Source organism: Barbatula barbatula (genome assembly GCF_947034865.1).
Source record: "Barbatula barbatula genome assembly, chromosome: 13".
NCBI lineage: Eukaryota > Metazoa > Chordata > Actinopteri > Cypriniformes > Nemacheilidae > Barbatula > Barbatula barbatula.
The window spans coordinates 12615821-12630034 of record NC_136776.1 but is presented as its reverse complement, the minus strand read 5'-3'; the positions used below and the strand labels follow the sequence as shown (position 1 = coordinate 12630034).

The 14214-nt window shown below is 38.5% G+C and overlaps 1 protein-coding gene across 2 annotated transcripts in view; it reads left to right on the top strand.

Moving 5' to 3' along the window:
* The first annotated feature begins 6296 nt into the window (after positions 1 to 6296).
* Positions 6297 to 14214, top strand: part of dag1 (dystroglycan 1) — a 28976-nt gene continuing 21058 nt past the window's right edge. Inside the window, exon 1 of one of the 2 annotated variants that reach the window (XM_079471499.1) lies at positions 6297 to 6789. The gene's annotated coding sequence lies outside the window, so the exon portion shown is untranslated. Of the gene's footprint in view, positions 6790 to 7300; positions 7455 to 14214 lie in introns of those variants that run through there. The other variant, XM_079471500.1, reaches the window with a different exon arrangement.

Here is a 14214-nt window from a genome sequence, read left to right as displayed (position 1 = left end):
ACAACCGAAGTGTTACGTCCTGTCAGATTTTGTACAGATGAGTGATGGGACACGACAACGCTGCTCTTTAAATGTAAGTTAATGATAGCTTCTCTAACAGTGGAAGACGTGAAGCCTAATAGAATATATAGCATGATATAGATTACATATTTATCTGATTTCTCACCCTCTGACACACCATTAAGATGCTAATGCGATTCCGTCTCTCATTTTGCGAATGGTTTGTGTGTCGGTCGGGTCAACTGCTGTAACAAAGTTTTGTATTAGTCTTAGTTTCAAGTTTCTAACATGTTGGAATTTGTTGTTGAATCAGTCTAGTTAACCCTAATGCTAGTGCTTTACGTCATTACTTAGTGTGCATGCATGCTGTGTTTTTTCTTAGTGGAAACTTAAAGTAGAGGTTTTTATATGTTGTCCTGTTAATCGAATCAATGGTTTGGTTCATCCCTTTTTGACACATGCTGGGTTATAAATAACCAAGCATTTTGGCCTGTCAAGATTCCAAAAAGCATAATAAAAATCAGCCTTGTCTAATTGTTTATACGTAGGTATTAGTACATAACGTTTATAAGCTGTAAAATGTTTTTATTGATGCTGAAACATACCATTTGGACATATCGCACCGTATAAAACAGAAAAATAGCGAAATTTTTATACTTTATTAAAAATGCAATATACCTTTTATACCATTACGATATTTGCCTCACAGTGCGTTTCAATAATTTATTGATAAGTGATTTAGATTTTCCCCAAAACTAAACCTAGTTTTACCCATAGCAAATACAAAAAGATGTCAAAAGTAAAAGGAAAATTACCGTTTTCGTAACAATTTAGCATTAAAAAGATATTTAGCTATTAGGCTTCTGATAGAACTCCTCTAAAACTAACCATAACGGTTACTTAAAGACATGTACCATGTACAAAGAAACATGACAGACAGATAAAATAGTATAGATTTTAGGTGTTGTCATTGCGTTAGTATTGTACGTTTAGATGCTGTAAATACAGTATGCCAGTATTGTACGTTTTGTGTTTGTGCAAGCGTAAGGAAATTTAAGTTTCTAGAACCACATTTTACATAAAATACATACGAATTCTCATGAGATCATATTATAAAAATAGACAAGTATTTGGAATTAAAATGTAACAGCTTCGCGCAAGAAACCGAACAGAGTTTAAGTTGTCATTCACTGATAATTCTTACCTCTGCTGAAGCTTGTGTCCATCTCTCATACGATTTAAAATAATTGTGTGTCACAGTATTCCTGTCCATCAGTTTTAACGTATGAAGAAACGGAGTAAAATTTGTTTTGATTCTAAACGCACACACGCTTAGAATAAAGACAGTGAATAATAACTTCCGTTTGTTCCCTGCAAAAAGCATATCGTTTTTTGAAGACATGGAATGTAATTTTCAAACTTGAGAGCCCTTGGTCACTTTGAGCTGCTGTTGAGTTGCAAATGCTGCATAACAAACATAAAAAACCTACCAATCTCTTTCGCAGCAAAAAAATAAGCGTATGAATTAAGAACAACATGAGGGTGAGTTAACAATGACAGAATTTTGGATGAGCCTTTTTCTTTCAAATACAGAATTTAGTAAAAACTTGCCAGCTTATTTCACACATAAATGATAACTGCTCTTATCAAGAGTTGTAATTGATGCAGAGTCCTACTTTTTCGCAACTGCAAGTTGAAAAATACTGCATGTCAGGACAGGCCACCCGCAGAGATATGATAATTTTATTTATGAATTTGAATACGTTCGCTCGTGTGATGCAACCAGAATGTTCTAGTATAAGCGGAAACGGGACAGAATGACACAATGCATTATGGGTATGCCATGATACATGTCACTGTCTGTTTTTTGTTTTAGACAAAACACAAAATAGTTAATTTCCTTGCACGCTCCAGTGAATCCATTTAACCTCGTTTTTTCGACAAAGAACAAATGCGACTTTTAAACAGATGCCGACTAGATGACCATGAATGATGTGCAAATGGTGCAGTTGCCACAGATGAGAGATGCCAATTTTTGTTTAGTACTCAGCTGTCTACTTTATATGTCTTTCAGATCCAAGCCTAAATGCTTGGACCCCATTTACAATAGTAATAAATTATTAATCACAGACACTCAAAGTTCACTACAAGGACCGGGTTAATCGCCTCCGGCGCGGAAAACAGGCACACAGGTAAGCGTGCACTCATGAGCGTCACGTCTGAACCTTGTTTGCTCAACCGTAGAACTAAACTAAAGCAGACAGGCGCATTAAAAGAGAACGTTCATGCATCAGAGCATGCAGACGTCAGTTTCTAGCCAATGCACTTTAACGCGACCTGAGCAATAAACATAACCTCTGCATTAAAAATTCACGACACTCTGTATCGCAGTCAAGCAGATGCTTAATGTAGATATCCGCCGCTTCAAGAACAACTGAGAACAAACTAAATTCTTTGGCAGTGCAGAAGCCCTTATGCCCTCACATAATCCCACAGGGCCAAACTGAAGATGCGAACAGCTGAGCCCGTGATGGTTGACTTTTATGGTACGAAATGATCCGCCTAACTAGATCACAATGGGCATGTTGGTTTGATGTAAATCCGGTGTTTCACCGTATTTGATTGCTCATTTTCGACCGATTTATATAGTGTGAGCTTCTGTCAGCATGACTGCGCGCATAACAAAGCTTAACAAAATGCGGTTGGTGAATCTCGCAAAATCCCATAGCGAAACATTTCTGCCAAAAGCAAGAGTATGTCTACACAAAGAGCAAAGTAACAATGCAAAAAGAAACCATCTTAATAGTCATTAATTGGGTTCCATCTTCATGACATTACTCCCACATGTTCTCATTACTGCAACGTGAATGATACTTTACATTTTTATTATTTGCATTGATGGTTCTCATTAGGAACTGTAATACAGTAATGAGAATGTTCCTGTCCTGAACAAAATGTATATTATTTTCGTGAGCATAAATTAATTGTGTTTCTTGTTGTTATGCCTTTATGTGTGGATACTTGTCACTAATATATTTTATATAATATAATGCTCAGTTATTTCAAATCATAGCTGGGTCACATATGGACCGACCCACCTGTGGGGTTAAATTAAACTATATTTGAAGAGTTCATTTGAATCATGTTTTAATTGTGGATTCCAATTAATATCAATCAAACTTAAGTTAGGTTGTTTTGATTAAGTAGTAATAACTTAATATAGAGCTAACAAACACAATGAAAACACGGTAACATTAAATAAACTCTTCTATTTTACAATATATATTTTCAGTCATTACATAATGAGAAACAGAGTTGTTTAAATTACAGTATCAGTGTGAAATATGCATGATGACAATGCAAAAAAACAACTAGTGGTTCATGCAGAATGTGTTTGTTTTCATCGACATTTGACTTTTTAAAGACCAACAGAGCCTTTGTCATAATAATTTTCATACCATAATGTGTGTGCATACAGTACACTGTAAACGTTTTTGGTAAAGCTATGCAGCTAGTTACCAGTAACTTACTGTAGATTTATATTTATCTAATTTATTGGCAACAGTTTGTTAAAAGATAAATTCACATTAAACATTAACAAGTCTTTATCTTTACAGAAAAAAACTATACAATGACAGCCTCATGCAAAGCATTCTGGCAAACAGAAATCCACATAAACGTTTTTCTAATTTTGGTTCCCAGAATGCTTTGCACGAGGTTGTTATTTTGACGTTTTTTCTGTAAGCATAAAAACTTGTTAATGTTTAATAACCATTTATCTTTGAACAAACTGTAAATCTACAGTAAGTTACTGGCAAACTACTGCCAGTAATACTGTAATTTCTACAGAATATATTAACAGTGTAGGCATGTGTTACAGTTCGACTGGGTGACATCTTCACGTCTAACAGCTGTAGTCCAATGAGCCAAGGGCACCATTGTTTCTGGCTTGTCGTTGCTTTTTAATACCTTAAGTGAAAAAGCAAATAGGATTTGAAGCCCAGCAAACACGGCTGCTCTCAGGGACATTGCTTTGTCACTTTACATTAAACACACTCCATTGGATTTGCTCTGACTAACATATAGCCGCGTTCGGCAGCAGTTTGCGCATCAACATGATATCAGCATGGAGAAAAACAACCGATAGTGATACTGTATGAAATTTCAAGGCATTTCTTTTGCTTGAAATACTGATTCCTTAAGAAGATTAACTTACTTGCACATGAAGTTAATAAACTAACCTTTCTAACTGTGTATTAAAAGAACAGTTCATCCAAAAAATGAAAATTCTCTCCTCGTTTATTTGACCGAATTGTGTAGACGTGTATGTTATAAAAGCAATTTCTATCGCTTTCAACCCGTCTCTTGTATGTTTGTGAAGTATATATTGCTTGACAAGTATTAAACGCAATGCCATCCGCACTTAAATCCAATCTAGGATCCTTCAACACAATATACTATAAATATAAACTTTACAATAGGGTCCCTAGTTTCTAATCTTCCTGTCGGAAAGCTTCCAGGCTTAACGTCATCAATCAAAGGCCTGGATGCATTTGGTCTATTTCTTTTGAATGTGATTTCCGGTACTGCCGGGGACTTTTGCCCTTATTAAAGATGCCCTTTATTGATCTGTGATAGCCACCCCAGGTTGTCTCTCAGATGGCCACCTTTATAGCCAGAAATGGCCAGATATTGATTGCAAAGTAAGAAACTGAGGGGATGGTGATAATCTACTACAGATATACAGCGCAACACCAGATACCTTCAATTCTGGGTATTCACTGGGTATTCACTGCACTGCTGATTATATCTTACTTGGTATGGAGACAAACATTTGTACAGGACTGCATCTCTGTGCCCGGGGGGGATTATGTGACCTGTTTAAGATATACATGAGAATGAGAAATCTTTTCTCACCTTTTGGTAGAAACAAAGACAAAGTCAAGCAAAGGAAGGTTAAGCCCTCACATGAGATATTAAACTAGATTTTATTTATGTTAAATCTGACCATAGATCTATGAGAGACATTTCATAATAATTGTGCCGCCTTTAAAACGTGCCTGTTTGTTTCATATGCATAGAAATAAATTTGGCATCATTATTAGGGATGCACGATACACTTTCAGCCATATCGGTATCGGCCGATAAATCTTTTAATCTGGTTTAACTTCACAGTTAAAATACTGTACAGTACTGGCTTCATGTTGTGATCATTTACTTACTGCTGTTAGCAAAACATTGTTGATGTAGGTACAGTATGTAGATACAGTATTTATGAATGTGCAAATTATAGGAACAAAAGCATATTGTTTGAATCCGACTGATGTCTGAGTGCTTTCGGTCTTGAGACCTGTAAGACACATGGACTTAAAGAACATTTTTCTGGGTCGCTCGGGAAGAACATCTATAATTTGTCTGTTGAATAAAAAATATACCTGAAAAGTTTGAAGGTTAAAGAATCTTTAACTAGCGTAAAGTAGACCTGTAACATGACTTTCATTGGGAAAATAGAGAACTAACGGTTCCCTTGTTTTCTGCAGTCAATGTTTTGGGTTTGCTGCGCATGGTTAATTCTGTCGACGGGGGTGGTTATGCGGGGAAAGCCAAAGTTTCTTTTGCTTTCGTTTTGCGTACGCTCGCATTAATAATTCACCAAAAACATCCGCTACCGGCCCCAAACGATAACGGCCGACCGGGAAAATGCCCAGTACGCCAGATGGCCAGTCCGCCCCGGTAATCGTCAATTTTGGCCTTCATCAATTACAAAAAGGTAAACGATTATTGTGCGGCATTCCATTTAGCAAGGATCCTCTCTTTTCTTGTAGTATAAATCCACAGTGCACCCTTTCCTTTACAGTGGTTCAGCAGTGCTATTTCTTTACATTTATTTCTCAGATAAATTCAGAGTTTTAAAGCCAAGTTTTTGAAATTTTCTATGTTGTTTTAAAGGCTAATGAGTAATCGTGTTAAATAATCGGGCTCTAAATATCGTCCGAAATAACCCACGCTTATGATTGTTGTCATAATCGAGCAGCCCTATAACTAGATACTGTATATCGGTTATCGACTTCCCATGTTAAAGAATTATCGGTTGTCGGACTAAATTAACATATCGGTGCATCCCTATTTATTATTATTATTATACTCTAAATAATAAAAGTAAATATAATTTATAGTAATAATAATATCCGTCTGTCTGTTACGGTCTGGGACGCGGAGCACAGTAGCAACAAGAGGTGGAGGCTGTTAAGGGGTGGAGTGTAAAGGTATATTCCTCCTCCTCAGTCTGAAGGGCTGATATTCTTCAAAGCACATCCACAGTTACACAGCAAGTGCAGATCAGCTCTCACGTCGGCGAAACCTTCATTTCGCACGGTCGCATCAACCCTCTGCATCGGGATGTCAGTCTGCCGAAGCTCTCGCTCCGCCATGTGATCGCCCTTGACTGTCGTTATGTACTTTCATTTGATCTTTATTTTCGTTTGTGTTCTCCGTCATAAAGACTCGAAGTAGGACTTCTAATCGAGCGGCGCGCAGTCGTCCCGTGGATTTGCCAGGAATAATTCGTCCTCTTTCCCGGTTTGACGTTTCTTAAAAGGGACACGAGACGATCACAGCGCGAGTGTATAAATAAACGGAAGAAGACGGCAATAACCAGCGACATTCACCTGTCGACAAGACGGACCTTTGGTTTAAACATCCATTCATTTTATTCGCGTATCATAGAAGCATTATAAAGGATTTGTTTGTCTCATTTGGGATCGGGACGGTCTTTATTCATCTCTAACGGTAATGTGTGTTTTTGTTATTAGAAAATATCGAATGTGTTTTTTTTCTATCAGATGTTTGTGGGATCAGGTGGACGGACTCTTGCTGGTCGAGTCTTCAAGGTGGCCAGTGATAGTTTTTATTCAAGAAGTACAAATCAGGCCACGGTAGTTTTTTACGTGGAAGTAAAGTCCATTTTTGTATTATTATTATTATTACTGTATTCTATTATTCTTATTGTTGAAATAATTTTTTAAATAATGAAATGGTAGAACACCGAAACACATTTTTGTACTTTGTTTTGTTACAACAAAGTTGTACACAACTTTTAAAATAATATTCAAATAAACCAGAGCGAATAATAAAGTAGATCGAAACTGATATTTCAAAATCAAAGCTAGAAACCTGTGCAAGTGGACAGCAAAAGCACGCGTGAGTTCGTGGATCTTCGCTCGGCTGGTTGAGTCTCGAGGCTGCACGGTGAGGTGTACAGATCGACGCGAGCGTGTCGGCGTTCGGCTGCTCTGGCCTTGAGGCTGGACAGCGAAAGTGTGTGTGTGTGTGTGCGGATTGATTCGCGTAGATGAAGAGAGGCACAAGGGCGAGATTTCTTCTCCTTCTTGCGCTCGGATGCACCCACAAGTTTGACATCCAGACGTTAAAATAGCCGAGATGTGCAAACGGAGGTAAGAGACCGCGCGGTGGGCTTTCGGGGCAGCTGGAGGAAATGAACGTTACTGGTGGTATTTTTAGGCTTGGCTTGTTTGTGCTGCAGAGAGACTGGCGCTTCTGTCGCGAACCGAATGCAAACAGGTGTAAGACCCGCGTATTAACCGCAAGCGAGCGCCGACGCGACACGCCAGAACGCCTTCGTTATAACCCGTTTGTCGCGACGCGTCGTTGGCGGTTAAGATGGGCTTTTAAATGGCTCGCGCGCTATCGAATAATCGGCGTGATTCGCGTTTGAACGAGCATCGTCCAGTCTAGCGAGCTGTAACGTTAGTTATGGGGTCTTTGACAACTGTCCTTTGGGTGTTTTTGGAGGTCTAACGTTAAACGAAGGTCTCGGGCGATCGATTAAATAAACTGTCAAGTTGGCGACCACTTAATAAGCGAACATTACTTGGGCTTTTGTATTTACGTGCTGAAATCCCCGTATGGGAAACTCATTTTCGGTGTAACGTAACAACATCATCCGCGTTTGTTATCGCTGTGTTCGTTTAGTCGTTAAAGGACATGAGTGGGTCATTTAAGGTGTTATTGATTACAAACAGAATCAATCTTCATAGAAAAGCGATTAAATCTGATATCGCTCGCGTAAATCGTGAATATGGTGCAGCCGACCTTCATTTCCGCGTTGCTTTCAGATGATTTCTTAAGGTGTCATTTTGTACGGTTATTGCGTTTGGCGACCCCGTTGAACGTTTTGGGCTCTTCAAGGTTGTGGTGTTTCTAAAAGACTCGTTTTGTTTCGTTTACGGTTCGCGTTTTGCTTTGATGTGTGGTTTTAGGTTGTAAATAACGTGACGTTGTGACGTTTTGGATGGAAATGTTGTTAAATGAGCACAGGCTGTTTTGGGCTGTAGATCAAAGTGAATCCCTATCAAATCCCCGAAATGTGTTGTTTTCTCTGCCTCCTAATAGAAACTCAACAAAGTGGCCCAGTGTGTACCGCTGATGAACCAGGAGAATTTTTTTGCTTATTGGCTTGTTTGGCTTTTTAGCATGTTCGTCACGTCCGACTCTCCATGGAGACGTTTTCAAACCTTTCAGCTGTGTGAGGGTTTTTTCCCACTTCTGGTCGAGGGACACGAAGACCTCCATAAACACCCCAGACATTTCCACGCTCTCTCTTCTCTCTCTCTCTCAACATTTGCTTTCTTCGTTTAATGCACCTCAGTGAACTTGAATGTGTCAATGTGGAGACACCAGATTGACTCTAAAACAAGGAATTGATGCACTGTAGACATCAATATTTATTCATAGTATCACATGCATTGTTTATAATGTTGTTCCTTTGTGTTGAATAATGATATTCGGTCAGGGGTCTTTTCAGTCATGTTTAGTCTAACCTTGACTAACAAGTTGTGCTTTTGTAGATTTCACAACGATTTTTATGGTTTTAGTGTATTTTGTTTAGGCTTATTCCCATTTAGATGCTATAAAAATAACCAAAAAAAAATATGCATCTAAAATATTTCTATTGTAATAATATGCCATCATATATGAAGAGTTTGGTTCCAAACTTTGATGAGCCGTTTCATTTTTTGTTTATAAATCATGTTTTTTATTGTGCATTCCAATTCATATCAATCAAACTAAAGTTGATTTGTTTTGATTTAAGCCGTAATAACTCAAAAAACACTGCTAGCTAACACAATAAAACAATAAAACCATGCTGACATAAGAAAAAAAGTGATTTTTGAAAAACGGAGTCATCTGATTTTCATATAAAAAAATTCTCGATATGGTTGCAAATCTGAATTCTTATTTTGCTCATAAAGCGGTACACACTTCCAACTTAAGAATATAAGGCTTTAGGAAAAAGGTTGTTTTTGTTTGAAGTCGTTAACGTGACGTGCTAAAGGTTTTATTACATCTCCGATATTACTTTAAGATATTTCCACTAAGAAGTCCAGTCTAACTCAATACTACATTTGCTATATTGTGTATAGGGCTGTCGAACGATTATTTGCGGTTAATCTCATCCAGAATAAAAGTTTGTGTACTGTGCATATTAATATTGTATTTAAAAACATAACATACACACGTGTGTATATATATATATGTATGTATGTATGTATGTATTGAAATGCTATATAAATGTTTATATTTTTGTTTAATATATGAATGTGTTTATAAATACAAAACAAATATGCACAGTACACAGACATATGTTATGTAAACACAAATTTTAATTCTGGATGCGATTAATTGCAATTAATATTTAGCCAAGATGTGTTTAACATGTACCTAGGTTTTTTTTTCTGTAAGCAGATAAACGCATTCTTAACTTTCTCAGTATTGAGACACTTTGTAGTGTAGGCTTTGAATATCTCATATGAACAAGGCTTTACTGAGTTGTTCTGGAATAAGGCCATATATGTGTCTTGGCATGTAGTTAAGTCTATTTTCTGCTACCCCCTCATTCCTTCCCAAGGGAAAATCCAGCGAGTAAAGAGGGATGAAATAAGAGTACAGGTATACGTCTCTTGCCTACCCTTTTTTCTTGTATAAGTTCTGTAATGGCACGACTGCATATTGGGTTTCACGTTCTAAACATAATCTCAGAGGTTCTTCCCCGCCCATTCCAATCCGAGTTTGGACTATTGAAAGATAGACTGAATTAGTCCTAGGTTTTTTCTCCCATGTCCTTAATTTAATTGCGATTGCAGGTATTGCGGTGCCCCTTGGGTTGATCGTCTTGCAGAAGATGTTCTGGCCCGTCGTACTGTTGTACTTGTCAAGAGTTATTGATTTGTTTGCCCCTGAGAAGAACTCTCTTGCTTCTGTAATTGCATGTGCATTTATGTTGTAATTTGTTGAAGCTAACCAGTCCACCGAGATATTTATTTCTAGTGTAGCTTGTAAAATGCCCAATTTTACGGCGCAGCCCTTCTGGAGGAGCGCTAAGAAAACGTTAGCAGTAGGTGACACTATTGATTTATTCTCTCACACGTGACTTCGCCGTTGTTTGGATTTAAAAAAAGAAAACGTATGAGGTGCTTTTCTCCCAGCGGGTGCCATGAAGTTTATTGTACATGATTGTATGGTGGAGTCACAAATATGTGTTTGTGAAGTAGTTATGTGCTTTGTTGCAAATCTCTCTGCTCAAAGCCTTTAAGTTTCATTATACTATACTTTCGTCGACCACAACAAAATTTATCATGTGTGGTGTCGTGCAAAACGGATCTCTCATGCTTTCGTAATCGGACGTTGTAATCTTGCAGCGTGATTGGATTTGAGATGACGCCGCAGCCTGAGCTCCGTGGCGGCGGGCTGCTCCTGCCACAAGCTTGTCTTTCTTTGCATGCACATATATACGTATCTCTTGTTTATTTTCCAGCGACCAGCTTCAGTCTTTTGAAGGACTGTCTGCTGCAGTGTGTGCAATAGTTCACACTTCAATTGCAGCCTAACCTAGATTTCTGTAGCACCGCTTGTAAATAACCCCGGGTCTCTGTTCTGAGGGAGGGGGCTTTAAAGGCAGTGGGAAACAGCTCTAATGCAAGGCTCCGTACGATCTGTGCTGTGATAAGACTTGCATTATCAGCAGAGGTGTGGAGCGCCGAGAGGAAGAAAGCAGAGAAATCCGGATTTCTTACTGGCACGGGGCAAACAGATTTTTTGTCTACTAGCGTGCACATCTGTTATGTGCAATAACACGCAATACCTGTGAGCAGACGTATGTTTTCTTAATGAGTTCATGTTTTGTCATTTTTCTTTGCGCATATGGCCAATGCTTGATTTGCAATTTCTGACATATCCAGAATTTAGAAAAGGGTTCATTTTATAGCATGTTGCAGGTCTTTATCCCCCCAAAAAATGGGTAGCATTATAATCACGATTATTTAGCTAATTTTCAATCACATTTTTATTGCACTTCCACGTATTTGTTATTTAAAACCAAACCGTACAATCCTAATATATACAGTATTTGTATTTGTGATCATATATAAATAATCAACATTAATTAGTCGATTATCAAAATAATTGTTTTGTTGCAGCCCTACTAGTTGTGCACAATTACCATGAAAAATCTATATCACTTGGACGTGAAGTAAACAAACAGGCCATTTGTTGAAATTCTTCAAATAGGCAGATTTCTCAGATTGGTTTTGGCTGTGCCGATTTTACATATTTTAAAAACAAGTTATGCTGCAGATTTCTAATTGACTGTATCATTTGTGACGGGCAAAACCAATATTTGCAACAACAGCTTTAGAGTGTTGAGAAAAGCAATAGTACAGTATCTGGTGAGGAAAAACATGTAGCTGTAATGCCACTGCAAGACTTTCTGTAGTGTTGAGACCTTTGGACCAAAACTGCACTCTGACATTTTTGAGGAAAAACAGCTTTGAGTACAACACACGACCTTCTCTGCGTACCTCGAACACAAATAGACGATTAGAAAAAAAGCTGTTTTTCATCGGTGATCGACTTGCCAAGTTCAGGTTGATTTCTATGGACTCAATGGAGACGTCATGGCCTGTGGTCTCAGCAGAGGGTGAAAAACAGGAGGAAAGAACTGTCTTACAGGGAAGACGGCATGATTCACTAGCTCAGCACGTTGTTGATCGTGAGTTTAATGTAGCATAGGATGTTAGCGCGTTGGCCTGGAGACTAAGACACGTTGTCGGCTCTGGATGGGCTAAGCTGAGCAGATAAAAGCCAACTCACATGAACACACACTTAAATTACCTGCTTAAAAATGCAATAATATTGATTTTTAAAGATGCTGTTTACATATCCTGCCCGACGCTACGGCCGGCTGATAAACAGTGTGTTGTGTCTGCAGGATTTAAGAGGGAAATGAAACGTTGTGCACGTTTAATGTTTGCAAGAGCCAATTTGTGTCCAGCATCCTTTTAGATGAAGGGAAGACCCCTTCCGTGCCCATGCTTTGAGTTGCTTTTAGATTCAAATTGCCCGCTGTTTACCGAAGTGCCACTGTGTCTTCTGTGATCTTTACAAGAATGCTTCAGGAAGGCGACCGTGGAGTTAGTCTTGATCGAGCTTAGATCTGTCACTACCTCCAGAGCTACACCAAGCTGAAGAGGGAGGGGGCAACACCTGCCATTGCTTAACAGATTAGCCTGGTAAACTGTGAAGTGCGAGGTTGGTCGTGGACGAGAAAGCCAGTTGTACTCAAGCCACCTGCGAAGTCACAACAGAGGTCATGTGGATCGCTTCAGGCGCTGAGTTCTGAAAACATCCACTTTAAGAAAATGATTTACAGTGTACTAGGTTTGAACAATTATAGTTTGGCTTGTGTTTTTTCGGGCTGGAGCTATTTATTGCATTCTTAAATCCACTTTTTACTTGTCTCAGTGGTTTTGTGTCCATACAATATAAGTGAATGGGGTCCAGTGCTGTTTGGTAACCAACATTCTTCAAAATATCATCTCTTTGGGTTCTGCTGAAGAAAGAAAGTCTTACAGGACATAGTATTTCGTGCACAATATCTACTTATTCTCCTATGAAGGGCAAACATGTTTCTGCTATTTTATGGCACATACTAACTCTCTCCTATCGTTACACTGCATCTATAACAGAATATTCCTTTGTGGTTTTTGACACTGATCACTCTTAACATCCATATGTGCTAAGCCCAGGTCACATCTTTCGGATCATATCGACTACCCTTTCGAGATGAGCCCTTCTTTAAAAAAAAAGTGTATCGTTATAAATATTTTTCTGCATTGCTGCATGTGTTTCGAGGAAATATGGTTTCTGTATCATTCACAAGCGACTGTGTTCGGCTACGCCATTTGCACCGCTCGATGAAATCAGTGTGGCCAATAAGCAGAGGGTCTGATTAGAGCTTAAAATTCAGGGCACGCGTCCGGCTGCGCTCCGTCCACTCCTTGTGAATCTTAAATCCGTCAATTTAATTTTCCTTGAATGGCACTGTGCGGAGGAGGAGGGGGTGTCCTCGTGCTGCACAACTTGTCAATTTGTAGAATATCGCTTCAAGGAATTATACTGAGTGCCCATAGTGAATTTTTCAGTCGGCTCTGCCCCAGACTAATTCCAGAATCAAATCTGTCCACTCCTGAGACGGTACAATCAAAAGACAGAGTGCAAGGTGAACCAAAAACATGTCTTTGTTCATCTGATTTGTGGTGTTTGGATTGCTGTTGCTCGTATTCTGTTTAGGGAATTTAAGCACAACCCTGGCACAACTGGGGTGTTATTTTTGAAGTGACCAGACGTATGATTTTTCCTGACAGACAACCAAACAGTAACAAATCATTGGCTTATAATGAAAACAAAAAGGTGGCATTTATTCACCCCCACGTTGTTCAAAACTTGTATATGACTTTCTTCTATGGAAAATATCTTTAAAATCATACAGGTTTGGAATGACAAAATAATGTTGAATCTCTTTGCCATATAGACACTTAGGGATGGTCTAGAAAACATCAACATTTTATAGCCTTGCTAGCATCTTGGTGATAAACATTTTAAACAAAAATAAATGTAACTTTCTTGTTAGGGCTAGGTTGTGTAAATTTATATTTGCGACTAAACATGCAAACTGCAACTTCTTTTGTTCGGTTTATACCATTGTATGTAAATAAGTGGGTGTGGCCAACATGTCTGTGTGTTTTGCTGATATTTGTCATTTTTAGTCTAGCGTTGCCGTTTTTCTATTTTGAGGTTGTGACGTGTGATATGTGCAGTAGTTGATCATTAGTAAGGCCTCATCTAACCCAGCAGTCC